Source organism: Somniosus microcephalus, chromosome 19 (assembly GCF_052327205.1).
Source record: "Somniosus microcephalus isolate GS21.2 chromosome 19, FLI_Smic_1.0, whole genome shotgun sequence".
Classification (NCBI taxonomy): Eukaryota; Metazoa; Chordata; class Chondrichthyes; order Squaliformes; family Somniosidae; genus Somniosus; species Somniosus microcephalus.
The window spans coordinates 28,806,088-28,822,092 of record NC_141005.1 but is presented as its reverse complement, the minus strand read 5'-3'; the positions used below and the strand labels follow the sequence as shown (position 1 = coordinate 28,822,092).

The 16,005-nt window shown below is 50.4% G+C and overlaps 1 protein-coding gene across 4 annotated transcripts in view; it reads right to left on the bottom strand.

The window, feature by feature from the left end:
• ttc28 (tetratricopeptide repeat domain 28) overlaps positions 1 to 16,005 on the bottom strand; it is an 859,201-nt gene that overhangs the window by 672,184 nt on the left and 171,012 nt on the right. The gene's annotated exons all lie outside the window — the stretch shown is intronic.

The following is a 16,005-nucleotide window of genomic DNA, read 5'->3' as shown; positions in this document are numbered from 1 at the left end:
GGGGGGGGAGGGGGGGGGGGGAGGGGGGGGGGGGTGGGGGGGGGGGGGGGGGGGTGGGGGGGGGGTGGGGGGGGGGGGGGGGGGGGGTGGGGGGGGGTGGGGGGGGGGGGTGGGGGGGGGGGGGGGGGGTGGGGGGGGGGGTGGGGGGGGGGGGTGGGGGGGGGGGGGAGGGGGGTGGGGGGGGGGGGGGGGGGGGGGTGGGGGGGGGGGGGGGGGGGGGTTGGGGGGGGGGGGGGAGGTGGGGGGGGAGGGGGGGGGGGGGGGGGGGGGGGGGGGGGGGGGGGGGGGGGGGGTGGGGGGGGGGTGGTGGGGGGGGGGGGGGGGGGGGGGGGGGGGGGGGGGGGGGGGGGGGGGGGGGGGGGGGGGGTGGGGGGGGGGGGGGGGGGGGGGGAGGGGGGGGGGGGGGGGGGGGGGGGGGGGGGGGGGGGCGGGTGGGGGTCGGGGGGGAGGGGGGGGAGGAGTGGGGGGGAGAGAGAGGGAGGAGAGAGAGCGGGGGAGAGAGGGGAGAGAGAGAGGGGAGATGGAGGGAGGGAGAGAGATCGGGGAGAGAGAGAGGGGGAGAGAGACAGGAGAGGGGGAGGAGGGAGAGAGACGGGAGAGAGAGGGGGGAGGAGAGGGGGGGAAGAGAGGGGGGGGAGAGAGGGGAGGGAGAGAGGGGGGGAAGAGAGGGGGGGGAGAGAGGGGGGGAGAGAGGGGGGGGAGAGAGGGGGGGGAGAGAGGGGGGGGAGAGAGAGGGGGGGAGAGAGAGGGGGGGAGAGAGGGGGGGGGAGAGAGGGGGGGGAGAGAGAGGGGGGGGAGAGAGGAGGGGGGGAGAGAGGGGGGGGAGAGGGGGGGGAGAGAGGGGGGGGAGAGAGGGGGGGGAGAGAGGGGGGGGGAGAGAGGGGGGGGAGAGAGGGGGGGGAGAGAGGGGGGGGAGAGAGGGGGGGGAGAGAGGGGGGGGAGAGAGGGGGGGGAGAGAGGGGGGGAGAGAGGGGGGGGGAGAGAGGGGGGGAGAGAGGGGGGGGAGAGAGGGGGGGAGAGAGGGGGGGAGAGAGGGGGGAGAGGGGGGAGAGAGAGGGGGGAGGGAGAAGGGGGAGGGAGAGGGGGAGAGAGAGGGGGGAGAGAGAGGGGGGGAGAGAGAGGGGGAGAGAGGGGGGAGGGGGGAAAAGGGGGGGAGAGAGGGGGAGAGAGGGGGAGAGAGCGAGGGGAGGAGGAGAGAGCGTGGGGGAGGAGGAGAGCGAGTGGGGAGGGAGGAGAGAGTATGTGGGGGGGAGGAGAGAGAGTGGGGGTGGGAGAGAGAGAGAGAGAAAGTGGGGGTGTGAGAGAGAAAGAGAGAGAGTGGGGGTGAGAGAGAAAGAGAGAGAGTGGGGGTGAGAGAGAGAGAGAGAGAGAGTGGGGGTGGGAGGAGAGCGAGAGAGAGGGTGGGTGGGAGGAGAGAGAGAGAGAGAGAGAGAGAGTGGGGGAGGAGAGAGAGAGTGGGGGGAGGAGAGAGTGAGTGGGGGGAGGAGAGAGAGAGTGGGGGGGAGGAGAGAGAGTGGGGGGGGAGGAGAGAGAGAGTGGGGGGGAGGAGAGAGAGAGTGGGGGGGAGGAGAGAGTGGGGGGAGGAGAGAGAGAGTGGGGGGGAGGAGAGAGAGAGAGTGGGGGGGAGGAGAGAGAGAGTGGGGGGGAGGAGAGAGAGAGTGGGGGGGAGGAGAGAGAGAGTGGGGGGGAGGAGTGAGAGAGTGGGGGGGAGGAGAGAGAGAGTGGGGGGGAGGAGAGAGAGAGTGGGGGGAGGTGAGAGAGAGTGGGGGGGAGGAGAGAGAGAGTGGGGGGGAGGAGAGAGTGGGGGGGGAGGAGAGTGGGGGGAGGAGAGAGAGAGTGGGGGGGAGGAGAGAGAGAGTGGGGGGGAGGAGAGAGAGAGTGGGGGGGAGGAGAGAGAGAGTGGGGGGAGGAGAGAGAGTGGGGGGGAGGAGAGAGAGTGGGGGGGAGGAGAGAGAGAGTGGGGGGGAGGAGAGAGAGAGTGGGGAGGAGGAGAGAGAGAGTGGGGAGGAGAGAGAGTGGGGGGGAGGAGAGAGAGAGAGTGGGGGGGAGGAGAGAGAGAGAGTGGGGGGGAGGAGAGAGAGAGAGTGGGGGGAGGAGAGAGAGAGAGTGGGGGGGAGGAGAGAGAGAGAGTGGGGGGGAGGAGAGAGAGAGAGTGGGGGGAGGAGAGAGAGAGAGTGGGGGGGAGGAGAGAGAGAGAGTGGGGGGGAGGAGAGAGAGAGAGTGGGGGGGAGGAGAGAGAGAGAGTGGGGAGGGGAGGAGAGAGAGAGAGTGGGGGGGAGGGGAGAGAGAGAGTGGGGGGGAGGGGAGAGAGAGAGTGGGGGGGAGGGGAGAGAGAGAGTGGGGGGGAGGGGAGAGAGAGAGTGGGGGGGAGGGGAGAGAGAGAGTGGGGGGGAGGGGAGAGAGAGTGGGGGGGAGGGGAGAGAGAGAGTGGGGGGGAGGGGAGAGAGAGAGTGGGGGGAGGGAGGGGAGAGAGAGAGTGGGGGGGAGGGGAGGGGAGAGAGAGAGTGGGGGGAGGGGAGGGGAGAGAGAGAGTGGGGGGAGGGGAGGGAGAGAGAGAGTGGGGGGGAGGGGAGGGGAGAGAGAGTGTGGGGGGAGGGGAGGGGAGTGAGAGAGTGGGGGGGGGAGGGGTGTGGTGAGTGGGGGGGGGGGGAGAGAGTGAGTGGGGGGGGGGGGTGAGAGAGTGGGGGGGTGGGAGGAGAGAGTGGGGGGGGAGGGGAGGAGAGAGTGGGGGGGAGGGGGAGGAGTGGTGGGGGGGAGAGAGAGAGTGGGGGAGGAGAGAGAGTGTGTGTGGGGGGTGGAGTGAGAGAGTGGGGGGGGTGGAGTGTGAGAGAGTGGGGGGGAGGTGAGAGAGAGAGTGTGTGGGGGGAGGGAGAGAGAGAGAGAGTGGGGGGGAGGAGTGGAGAGAGTGAGTGGGGGGGGGAGAGTAGAGAGAGTGGGGGGGAAGGAGGAGAGAGAGTGTGGGGGGAGGAGAGAGAGAGAGAGTGGGGGGGAGGAGAGAGAGAGAGTGGGGGGGAGGAGAGAGAGAGAGATGTGGGGGGGAGGAGAGAGAGATAGTGGGGGGAGGAGAGAGAGATAGTGGGGGGGAGGGGAGAGAGAGAGTGGCGGGGGGGGGGAAGAGGAGAGAGGGCGTGGGGTGGGGTGGGGTGGGGGAGGAGGTAATCCTAGCCCGAGGTTGACCTGGGTACAAAAATGGAACATTATTTCATTCCCCGGCACTGGCATCCCTCACCTTGAAGAGCAACAAACTCAGCTAAAAGAAAGCTATTTTAAAATTTCATTACCTGGAGAGACAAAAACAAAGCGCAGTGATTGCTGATCATTTAAAATTCAGGCTGAGCAGCTCTCTAAATATGAGTAATATTTCCTAAAGACAGGTTTGAATGAGAAATGGTGCCGTTAGGATTAATGAACTACACAGTACCGTGGGCGTCACTCCCCTGACAAATGCAGCGCTTTTAAAATGTCACACCAACACAGAGAGGCAAACAATTTTTTTTTTTGAAATCTCTGTTGTAAAATTTATTCCCTTCACATAGAGGCTGTACCACAGACAGGAATAGATTTCACAGTAATCTATACTTCACATTTCAGGGCAGTACGGATTACCCCATGAAAATCCATACTATTATAAAGAATCAGATCATGTACGGCCCACATTACACAGACTGCTATAAAACATTTCAAGCCTGAGGCCTTCACTCCCACATAACTCATAAGCAGAAGGCTTCCTTGCATGCAGATTGGCGACTTCAACTGGGACACAAGTATTTGATCAAGATGGAGGAAGGCCAAACACTGCGTTTTCATTACAAGTAACATGCTGCCGGGAACCTAGAGAGTAAATACAGTAAATAAAGCCTTCAGGTTTGACTGCTCACTGGGAAACAGCAGAGTTCACAGACCTTTGACTTCTGCCTTCTGTTCATCTGCTCAGGATCCAGACAGGCCTCGACTTATTTAATGCTGCCTGCTCACCCCACTGTTCTTAAAATAACATTCAAAGGAATTCACAAAAACAGCCACAACTGAACAAAATCAATCAGTCCATGTAATTCCATCTAGATTAAGATATAACCATGCGTAGTTTGCTCTTTACAGTTAAAGCAACCATCCAACCACATGGATGGGACTTTCGGGACCACAGACTCCAATGTAGAAGACTAATCAGACTCACACAGATAGCTTTGAAGATCAATACTGTCCAATGAGGGTGCAGATTGGAAGCGGTTGAGGAGGTGCAGTTTTTGTATTTTAAGCTGGGTTTGTCTCTTTAACTGAAGGAATAGTCTTACTTCATTGGGGGACCTTACAGGTTAAATCAGTCCCACGAACAACTCAGTTCATGTGTTGCTGGGCCAAGGAAAGTCACTTGGTCAATCAGACAATGGGCCAGAAATTCGGGTCCCCACGGGTGAGAACGCACGGGGCACTCACGCGTAGGCCCAACGAAAGTGCCGGTTGCGTGCATGTACTGCGCATGCGCGGGAAACCGGAACTTCCGTTCCCTTAAAGGAAGGGGTTCACAGGTCAAACGCGTGCGCCGGAGAGGCAGCGCGTATGCCTGGAACTTCCGGGTTTTTTCCAGATTTCTCCAGGAGGGTAAGTCTCCAGGAGCTACGCTTTTAAAAAGCAGTCGGAAGGCCTGCCTTTAACAAGGTAAGTGGTGAATTAAGTAAAATTAAAACATTTTTCCCACAGGTTTATTATTTTTAAATACTTAAAGAAAGGTAAGTTTATTTTTAGCCCCGATAAAAACTGTAATTAATTTTTTCAAAAATGTAAATTGTTTAAAAGAGTTATTTTATGTAATTTATAATTATTTTAAAAATGTGATTTTTTTTTAAAGAACTTATTTGAATTTTTAGTTATGCTTTGGGGCTGAACTCTAATCATAGATTTGACAGGTCTTCCTGTCAAATCTATGAATAGAGATTCCCTGCTATGATTAGCTCTCCATGGCCCACGTGATCCCAGGGGACGCTTCGAACTAACTGCGCCCCTGGGATACGCAAGCACTGCGCGCCGGCAGTTGGAGCAGGCCCAGGATCGGAATCCCATGCAGGCCCACAGCACAAAGGCCGGCGCGCTAGGTAAGTGCAGGTCGGAGGCTTGCACCCGCGGGAAGCCTCCGACCCGAATTTCTGGGCCAATAACCTAAAGATTACTGCAGGCGGTCTTAGCATTTAACCTGTTTGCATGGCATCCCTCTGCCTGTTATTTTAACAAGAGACTTAAACCAGGTTAACCCTTCCACTAAAATAGTGGACAAAGAAATATCCAACAATTACATGAAGGATAGATTGCTAAGGTGGATAGCAGCAAGTTCTAGACTTGTCTGCTTCTATGTTTGTGGGGTACTCCTCCCAGCTACTGTGTGACAGTTGTTGTATTCAAGTGGACGGAGTAGATGAAGTAATAATTTTCTCCTGTGCTTTGAACACTGATTCCTTGCTAACTTGAAGCTGATTATCATGGTAACATCAACACCTGGCATTTTTGCTGCCAATCAAGATGCAGATGCTTTCATACGGTTCAGTAAGCTCTTTGCTTAAATACCTTCTTTTGTAGTCGGTAGAGCACTGTGAAACAATTTCTAGTTGAAAAATACAGTACAAATAAAATCATATAACCTAGACTAAACACTTCAGTACTACACCGAGGGAGGTGTCATCCTCGGGATAAGATGTTTAACTGAGGGCCTTTCTGTCTATTTTAGTGGTTCACGGGGGGGCGGTGGGACAGTGAGCAGGGGTTGTGAATAGAGTTGGATTGACAAAATACCGTTGAAAGTGGAAGAAAAGCAAGCAAGGTGAAGCTTAGGAAGAGAATTCCAGTGTTCAGGGCCGTGATGGCTGAAGGCTCTGTCATTGATGGGGCAACAGAATGAGGAGAAAACAGAATAGCCTTGCTTCCTGCTTGATGTATAGGCCAAACTCCGTTTATACTCCATGTTCCCCTGAATTGGGTCATCTTTTCCTCATGAATAGCTGAATTTAGATCAGTACAAGTAATGCTTTTTAATGTGGCTGTGCTTTTATTTTAGGCTTTGAAAAGGAACAAAGCCTTCCCTCCATGGGTCTAAACTATTATTCCCATCGCCACACCATTACTTATCACAATGGCCAATGGCTAAAGTCAAGGCACTACAGATGGACGGTGCCTTCCCCCCCCCCCCCCCCCCCGCCCCAAAAGACAATTAGTCTGTTTAGGTGGGTAGCCATTCTTTGTTCCACTACTCAAGTCTATGTCCAATCCCTAGCAATTAACTACCACAGCATGTGTGCAATTCCAAGTCTCCTACAATGTACAGCACTTGTCCAATCTTTGGTTACCTATTGCAACAGCAAACGTCCAATCCCTAATAATCTACTGTCATAGCTAGTGCCCAATCGCTGGCGACCTATCAGATATCCAGTTCCTGCGGATCTTCATGGAGAGCATACACCCAATCCCTGGGCTTCTATTGGGATGTTATGTGTCCAATCTCCATCGATGTACTGAGGATGCATGCGTCAAATCCCTTGGGATCTATTGTGGCTGTGGCTGTGGCGGGGGGCGGGGGGGTGGTGTCTTTGTATCCAATCCTTGGAGATCTAATGTTAAGAACATAAGAACATAAGAAATAGGAGCAGGAGTAGGCATTTGAGCCTGCTCTGCCATTCAATAAGATCATGGCTGATCTTCTACCACATCTTCACTTTCCTGAACTATCCCCATATCCCTTATATTCAAAAATCTATCGCTCTCCGTCATGAATATATTCAATGACTGAGCCGCCACAGCCCTCTGGAGTAGAGAATTCCACAGGTTTCACCACCCTCTGGGTGAAGAAATTTCTCCTCATCTCAGTCCTAAATGGCTGACCTCTTATTCTGAGACTGTGACCCCTGGTAAAGCATGTATCCAATCCTTCAAGATCTATTGACTGAATTTTCATCCAATCCCCGAGCATCAAGACCTGGCTTTGGACTTGGAGAGGATAATACTGCAGATTTGTTGAAGCCAATCACTTGTTGCTACTCCATGTCCTGTTGATCCAGTCTGACTGCATGGTAATGACAAGTGAAATAACTTGGGAATAGCTGCATATAACCTCAATGAATGTTACAAGCACATTTCCGAAGAGGCAGTGTCTTTGCTTTGCAAATAGATTTAGTAAAATTCAAGAGGATGTTTAAGTCATCGTCACAGCTATTTATCACTTTGACAACAGAAAATGGGAAATTGGGTGTTTGACAGAGTACAGGAGACCAGCCAAGAAACATACCAGTGAACTGAGTTTCGGATATATTAAAAGTCAAGATGGTCATCTCTTTCCCTTCAATCAAATTCCCTTCACTTAATGCATGCAGCACTGTGTACTGCTATTTAAATATAAAAATTCTATAATTGCTTTACGTTTTGGAGATAAGCGCATGCTGGGATTTTAAGATTTCATGCAAGCTACCTGTTCAGCCACTTTAGCCACCGATCTATTTAATCCGAAGATAAATGGCACTAAGATAAGTTATTTTTTAAATTGGGAGCACCTTGCGAGGGTCAATACACTAAGTCAGTGTGACTCATTCGCTCGCACTCTTGCCTCACACCAAAAGGATATTGGTTTGACGCGGTTACAAATTTCGAGTTTGCACTAAATATTCTTTCGGTTTCAGAATGGCTGGTTAATTACAACTTTCTTCATAACATTCCTTGCAACATAGAAAACCACACTGTCCCCGTTAGCGAGCTAAATACAACTTTTCAGACTCGCATCCTCACTGAACCTGGTCAACCCTGTACTTATGGAGAGAGCTTACTATCTTTAGGTCTGGCTTCCTTACCAGATCTCACAGACTGTCTCAGAACAGACCATCTTTTTTTTTTTTTTAAAAGGGCAGGAAGCAGACAGCTTAACCCTTGACCCACCTATGCTCACCGTATCCAGGGATTGATCAGTTCAGCTGCCAATCAAACTGGCTACTGCCTTCTGAGCTGACCGTTAACTAGCAGCTCCCCTTCTTGGCGTAAAAGAATGGAACCATCCCAATATAATGTGTGAATATTTACTGGAATGCCTAAGTGAACGTCCATTGTTTCAAGTTGAAGTGGTATAATACTACTTCATCAGTCAGTTGGTCTAGATTGAATTTGCATTACTAGTAACACCATTGCTCTGTGGATTTAAGCAGTTGTAAGCTAAACTTAACTTAATAGTACTGTAACTCATTAAGGTCAATTACGCTGATCAGTCAAAATCATGAAACATGACGGAGACCCAAACTGAGACGTGAACAAGTAATCTAGACTGATACTTCAGTCACCCCTGCAGGACAGTGCAAGTACTGTATGTGGATGCTGATAGTCCCAGTTCCTGGTTGGGCCTTCACAGAATAATCATGTCGGGGTTTAAACAGTTTTATATTGTCATGTCAGAAACAAAACTTTAAGTTATGATGCTATTGTAACACTGTTCCATACACATTTAAATACTGCTTCATGGTTATTCATAGTTAAATTTATCCTGAAAAACACCACCCTACATACCATGTTGCAGCCCACTGGTCCTGATTTGGAGACCTGGTACCAGAGGGGACTGATTTAAACTGGTGAAGGTGTTCTCCCATGTGCAGAGTGAAGTTTAAGGTGTATTTTCCTGTATACGCAGAAAGCATCTGGTATCCTTGGAGTCCCAGGACGCTGGAGGAAGAAAGAATCAGGCTCAGCTGTGTTGACCACAATGGTCAACTAGTCTGCTAACATTTTCTAGCTTGCCAGAATTCACTGCCCTGAGCTGCACACAAAGAGTGGACACTAGGCAAAGGAGCAGGGGGCTGGGGTCAGCACATGTGGAACTACCCAGCAGGAGTCACTGCATTGTGGAGGGGAGGGGCACAGGGAGTGTTTTAGAAAGTCACATTTCCCCATTCTCCAAACCCTTCAAGCTCACTCACATCTCATGGACACAAACTGTATGTGTATCCTGCAGAGGAGCTTATAACAGAGTAGGACAGGCTGCGCTGAAATGGAGGAGATATTATGAACTGGTTTAGTGTATTGGTGTCAGCTGTGCCTTAGTGGGTAGCACACTCGCCTCTGAGTCAGAAGGTTGTGGGTTCAAGTCCCACTCCAGGGACTTGAGCACATAAAGCTAGGCTGACACTCCAGTGCAGTACTGAGGGAGTGCTGCAATGTCGGAGGTGCTGTCTTTCGGATGAGACGCTAAACCGCGGCCCTGTCCGCTCTCTCAGGTGGATGTAAAAGATCCCCATGGCACTATTTCGAAGAAGAGCAGGGGAGTTATCCCCGGTGTCCTGGCCAGTATTTATCCCTCAATCAACATCACTAAAAACAGATTATCTGGTCATTATCACATTGCTGTTTGTGGAAGCTTGCTGTGTGCGAATTGGCTGCCACGTTTCCCATACTACAACAGTGACTCCACTTCAAAAGTACTTCATTGGCTGTAAAGCACTTTCAGATGTCTGGTGGTCATGAAAGGCACTATATAAATGCAAATCTTTCTTTCTAGATACAGCAGGATATAAATGGTGCATATAGTTGATGCAAGTGATTTACACTCCTGGTACCATGTGGTGACCCTCTTTTGCAAGATAATAGCTCTATGGCTGGATCTTTTCAAACTGCATTCCGACAAGAGAAGTGATCGAGCTCTTTCCTTGGACCATTTCACTGACACAGCCTCTATTCAGGCCATCTTTGAAGTGTCTTACAACAACAGCAAATTCTATTGCAAATGAAACAGGTTTCTCTTCCTCCACCCACCCCGACCCACTCCCCCACCACCCCCCTTTAAACTGGTTTTGCCTGATAATGTGCAAACAGACAGCACACCCTAAAGTCGAGAAAATCATTAAAACAGCCCAATTAATCCATTAACTGTTGTGTCTAGGCGAAAGGTAATTACATTTTGTTCAGCAGACGGTGTGCTATCAGTGTTCAAAACAGTGTTTGAACATCTTTGAACTTCACCGAATGGAAGAAAGAAAGTGACAGATGAAGCTTAAGTGAAAGCACATGTCCGCTCCACACATCGTGGCCTGTGAATAATTATTTCACTGTCAGGGCAATACCAACATTTCCTGCGGTACTTCATTTTGAAGAGCTGAATGTGGACTGGGTACATCAACAGATAGTGAGCTCAATCCCATTAGGAGTAGGTTGGCAGATTGGACATAGGCAGCCTCACGTCAGAAGGCACAACTTTACCATGACCAACCTCACTTACATTACTGGTTTGAGAGGGTAAGTGGAAGCGAGTGAATTTGCCACCTCGCGCAGATGATGATTTACAGTATTTGTATCAAACGGAGAATTCAGCAGTGATGCTCATGGGTGCCAAGTCCGACGTTTGCACAGGCACCCTCGACAAGCTTCCTGAACGTCAATATTAGCACTCCACTGCCCCCAATCTGAGCTGTGTGTACTCTTCCTTGCTTGGGATCGTCTCATTGCCAGAAAATACCAGTGGCAGCTGCTTGTTCATGTTTGCAGCTGGTTACATCAGAAATTCAAGTTTCCCACCATCTGCAGAGAGGTAGCAAACCCTGGGAGGGCTCCTTGGCTCTCGGAAAATTTGAATTCCCAAATCCAACTGCAATAGCGGAGTCTTACGAACAAACAACTGTTTTGTTCTATGAAAGGCTATAAAAATGCCTCATTTTATTTGCTTCTTTAATTAAAAAAAACATTATTCCCTGCTCTTCAGATTCTCCCCACTGCTGCTGCCACAAGTCTGGCAAGGATCCTACCCCAAACAAAGCCAAGGAAATCACAACGTTGGGAGAGAAACCAAAAAAGTAGGAAATAACTTTTTTTTTAAACCTGAAGGGATTGTGAGAAATTGAATGCACATTGTGCTTCAGTTCTGCTCCCCTAAGTCTTGAAATTTCCTCTTTGCTATGAAAAATAAGACACGCCATGTTCAGATCACATCCAGTATGGCTTCTGCCATTAAATCCACCTCTTGCCAAAATGCGCTCAAAATGCCTGGCATCCAAACAGCTTGTAATTGCATCCTACTAAGTTCAAGGTTTACTATTGATCCCGAGTGTGTGTATGATCTACATGTACAAATTCACTCTTTACCAGTCAACAACAAAACAAAACAACTTGTATTTATATAGCGCCTTTAACGTAGTAAAACATCCCAATACAGAAGTATTAAGAGTCAAAAAATTTGACACCGAGCCACATAAGGAGAAATTAGGGCAAGTGACCAAAAGCTTGGTCAAAGAGGTAGGTTTTAAGGAGCGTCTTAAAGGAGGAGAGGTAGAGAGGCGGAGAGGTTTAGGCAGGGAATTCCAGAGCTTAGGGCCTAGGCAACAGAAGGCACGGCCACCAATGGTTGAGCGATTATAATCAGGGATGCTCAAGGGGGCAGAATTAGAGGAGCGCAGGTATCTCGGGGAGTTGTGGGGCTGAAGGAGATTACAGAGATAGGGAGGGGCGAAGCCATTGAGGGATTTGAAAACAAGGATGGGAATTTTAAAATCGAGGTGTTGCTTAACCAAGAGCCAATGTAGGTCAGTGAGCACAGGGTAGATGGGTGAACAGGACTTGGTGCGAATTAGGACACGGGCAGCCAAGTTTTGGATCACCTCAAGTTTACGTAGGGTAGAATGTGGGAGGCCAGCCAGGAGTGCGTTGGAATAGTCAAGTCTAGAAGTAACAAAGGCATGGATGAGGGTTTCAGCAGCGGATGAGCTGAGGCAAGGGCGGAGACGGGCGATGTTACAGAGGTGGAAATAGGCGGTCTTGGTTATGCTGCAGATATGTGGTTGGAAACTAATTTCAGGGTCAAATATGACACCAAGCTTGCAAACAGTGTCGTTCAGCCTCAGACAGATGTTAGGGAGAGGGATGGAGTCAGTGGCTAGGGAACGGAGTTTGTGGCGGGGACCAAAAACAATGGCTTCGGTCTTCCCAATATTTAATTGGAGAAAATTTCTGCTCATCAAGAATTCTGACAATTTAGACCGTGGCGGGGTTGGGAGAAGTGGTAGTGAGGTAGAGCTGGGTGTCGTCAGCGTATATGTGGAAACTGACGCTGTGTTTTCAGATGATGTCGCCAAGGGGCAACATGTAAATGGGAAATAGGAAGGGGCCAAGGGTAGATCCTTGGGGGACACCAGAGGTAATGATGCGGGAGCGGGAAGAGAAGCCATTGCAGGTGGTTCTCTGGCTATGATTAGATAGATAAGAATGGAACCAGGCGAGTGCAGTCCCACCCAGCTGGACGACGGTGGAGAGGCGTTGGAGAAGGATGCAGTGGTCAACCATGTCAAAGGCTGCAGACAAGTCAAGAAGAATGAGAAGGGATAGTTTACCTTTGTCACAGTCACAAAGGATGTAATTTGTGACTTTGATGAGAGCTGTTTCGGTACTGTGGCAAGGACGGAAACCTGATTGGAGGGATTCAAACATGGAGTTGCGGGAAAGATGGGCAGGGATTTGGGAGTCGACAACACATTCAAGGACTTTGGAGAGGAAAGGGAGGTTGGAGATGGGGTACCTGGGGGAAGCTATGCAGCCAAGGTTCCAGCATGGCTCATTATATAAACAGTGGAGTGATAGAAACAGAAGATAGGAGCAGGAGTAGGCCATTCGGCCCCTCGAGCCTGTTCCGCCATTTAATGAGATCATGGTTGATCATCCAAATTCAGTACCCTGTCACTGCTTTCTCCCCATATCCCTTGATCCCTTTAGCCTCAAGAAATATATTAACTCCTTCTTGAATATATTTAATGAATTGGCCTCAACTGCCTTCTGTGGTAGAGAATTCCACAGGTTCACCACTCTCTGGGTGAAGAAATTCCTCCTCATCTCTGTCCTAAATGGCTTACCCCTTATCCTTAGACAGTGACCCCTGGTTCTGGATTCCCCGACCATCGGGAACATCCTCCCTGCATCTAGTCTGTCCAGTCCTGCCAGAATTTTATAAGTTTCAATCAGATCCCCTCTCATTCTTCTAAACTCCAGCGAGTACAAGCCCAGTCGACCCAATCTCTCCTCATATGTCATTCCTGCCATCCCAGGTATCAGCCTGGTGAATCTTCGCTGAACTCCTTCCATGGCAAGAATATCCTTCCTCAGATAAGGCGACCAAAACTGCACACAATACTCAAGATGTGGTCTCACCAAGGCCCTGTACAACTGCAGCCTATGAGGACAAGTGAATATAAAATGAGCAAATTTGAGATCATTTGGCGCCAGCAAGGCCTAAGACAGAAGTATATAATTTCAAGAAGCCAAACTTCAATGGAATGAAAAACATAAGAACATAAAAATAGGAGCTGGAGTAGGCCATTTGGCCCCTCGAGCCTGCTCTGCCATTTAATAAGATCATGGCTGATCTTCTACCTCATCTCCACTTTCCTGCACTATCCCCATATCCCTTGATTCCATTAATATTCAAAAATCTATCGATCTCTGTCTTGAATATACTCAACGGCTGAGCCTCCACAGTCCTCTAGGGTAGAGAATTCCAAAGATTCACCACCCCGAGTGAAGAAATTTCTCCTCATCTCAGTCCTAAATGGCCGACCCCTTATTCTGAGACTGTGATCCCTGGTTCTAGACTCCCCAGCCAGGGGAAAAATCCTCCCTGCATCTACCCTGTCAAGCCCTGTAAGAATGTTGTATGTTTCAATGAGATCACCTCTCATTCTTCTAAACTCTAGAGAATATAGGCCTAGTCTACTCAACCTCTCCTCATAGGACAATCCCCCACTGTCCCAGGAACCAGTCTGGTGAACCTTCGTTGCACTCCCTCTATAACAAGTATATCCTTTCTTAGGTCAGGAGACCAAAACTGTACACAATACTCCAGGTGTGGTCTCACCAGGGCCCTGAAGGGAGACTGAAGAGAAACTAAGTGGGATTCACTGTGGAGAGGGACTCAATCAAGGAAGAATTTGAGGGATGTATATCGAAGATAAATAACTGCAAGTTAAACAAGAATTCTTGGATGAATAGAGAAAGTGAAATATAGATAAGAAAGAAAAACATATATAAAACAAAATGGAAGGGACGAAATGTAGAAAGAGTATAAGAAAATGTCAAAATGGGTTTATTAAAAAAGGTGCAAATAAAGAATTAGAGAGGACATTAGGTATAAAAATAAAATGTTCAGTATCAAAGCAGTAAAAGAGTGGGTAGGGAAATAGTTAGATCTTTCAAAGATAAAAGTAGTGGAACAACTGAAGATGAAGGGAAATAATTGAATTAACCTGTCATGATTATTTTCTAGAAGTGCTCACTGGTGAAGAAAATACTGGTTTGCTATCCAATTACAACAGACATCAAAGGATTTTTAAATCAGTGAGAAGGAGAAACTTGATCAAAATTAACAAATCCCCATGGTCAGGTGGCAAATGTCCTCGGAGGGGCTGTAGGAGAATAGGCAGTAAATTTCCAGGGCAGTGGCTACAGCTACGAAAGATTCACTGGGTCCTGAGGAGCTTCCACAGGAATGCAAGTGTACACATGTGGTGACACAATTTAAACCGAGAGGGGCTAGGTCGAGAGGGGCTAGGTGGAGGGGGGCTCGGTGGAGGGGGGCTAGGTGGAGGGGGGCTAGGTGGAGGGGGGCTAGGTGGAGGGGGGCTAGGTGGAGGGGGGCTCGGTGGAGGGGGGCTAGGTGGAGGGGGGCTAGGTGGAGGGGGGCTCGGTGGAGGGGGGCTCGGTCGAGGGGGGGCTCGGTCGAGGGGGGCTAGGTCGAGAGGGGCTAGGTCGAGGGGGGCTAGGTGGAGGGGGGCTCGGTGGAGGGGGGCTCGGTGGAGGGGGGCTCGGTCGAGGGGGGCTAGGTCGAGAGGGGCTAGGTCGAGGGGGGCTAGGTGGAGGGGGGGCTAGGTGGAGGGGGGCTCGGTCGAGGGGGGCTAGGTCGAGAGGGGCTAGGTGGAGGGGGGCTAGGTCGAGGGTGGCTCGGTCGAGGGGGGCTAGGTCGAGGGGGGCTAGGTCGAGGGGGGCTCGGTGGAGGGGGGCTCGGTCGAGGGGGGCTCGGTCGAGGGGGGCTCGGTCGAGTGGCGCTCGGTGGAGGGGGGCTCGGTGGAGGGGGGCTCGATCGAGGGGGGCTCGGTGGAGGGGGGCTCGGTGGGGTGGGGGGGTGGTTGGGGAAGAGTTTTACTCAGGTAACATTAACCTTGCACCAATACCAGGTAAACTAAAGGGAATCAGACAAAGGAGCAGCCTGAAAAAATACTTGTATATAGTAATAACCTAATAAGTGACAGAGTCAATGGACTAGGCCCTTGCACCAGATTTCTTCAGATCCCCATACGCTGAAACAGCCCTTCCTACCTCAGGTGCAGGCTCTGTGATGTACCTTCAGGGAAACCCAGGAAAGTCTCAGGGCACTGCAGTGAGGGAGAGACCCGATGTGCCAGGTCTTCACCCCTTTTTCACTCTTGATTGCCTTTAGATAATGCTGATTTCCCAGGCGCATTGAAGAGGAAAATCCATCCTCTTATGTTTTTTTAATCAACATAAATGGTTGCTGATTGTAAACTTGTTAAATTAGCAGACAACATTAAAGTAGAGAAAGCAGTCAGCAATGAAATGGCAAATTACATTTTTAACACAAACAAATGTAAAATATTCCACGTTGGAAGAAAGATTGGCCAACACACAATGAAGGAATAGAACTAGCACAGGAAGACTTTGAAAGGAAGCTGGAAGTAACAGTAGACTTCAATGTCAAAAGAATGCGGAGAAGAAATTTTAAAAAGCAAATTGAATAAACATAAGGACATAAGAAGTTGTTCTTATGTTCATTCAATTTGCTCATTCAATTTGCTTTTTAAAATTTCTGGGACACATATCCAGGACAGTGGAGTATAATTTTACAGAGGTTATGCTGAGGCACTATTAAAAGGCACAATTCCATCATCGGCTTCAACCCCCGCCACAAACTCAATACCCTTGCCACCAATTCCACCCCCTCCCTGGCCACTGTTTCAGGATGGACCAGACAGATCACAACCTTGGTTTCCGATTCAACTCCGA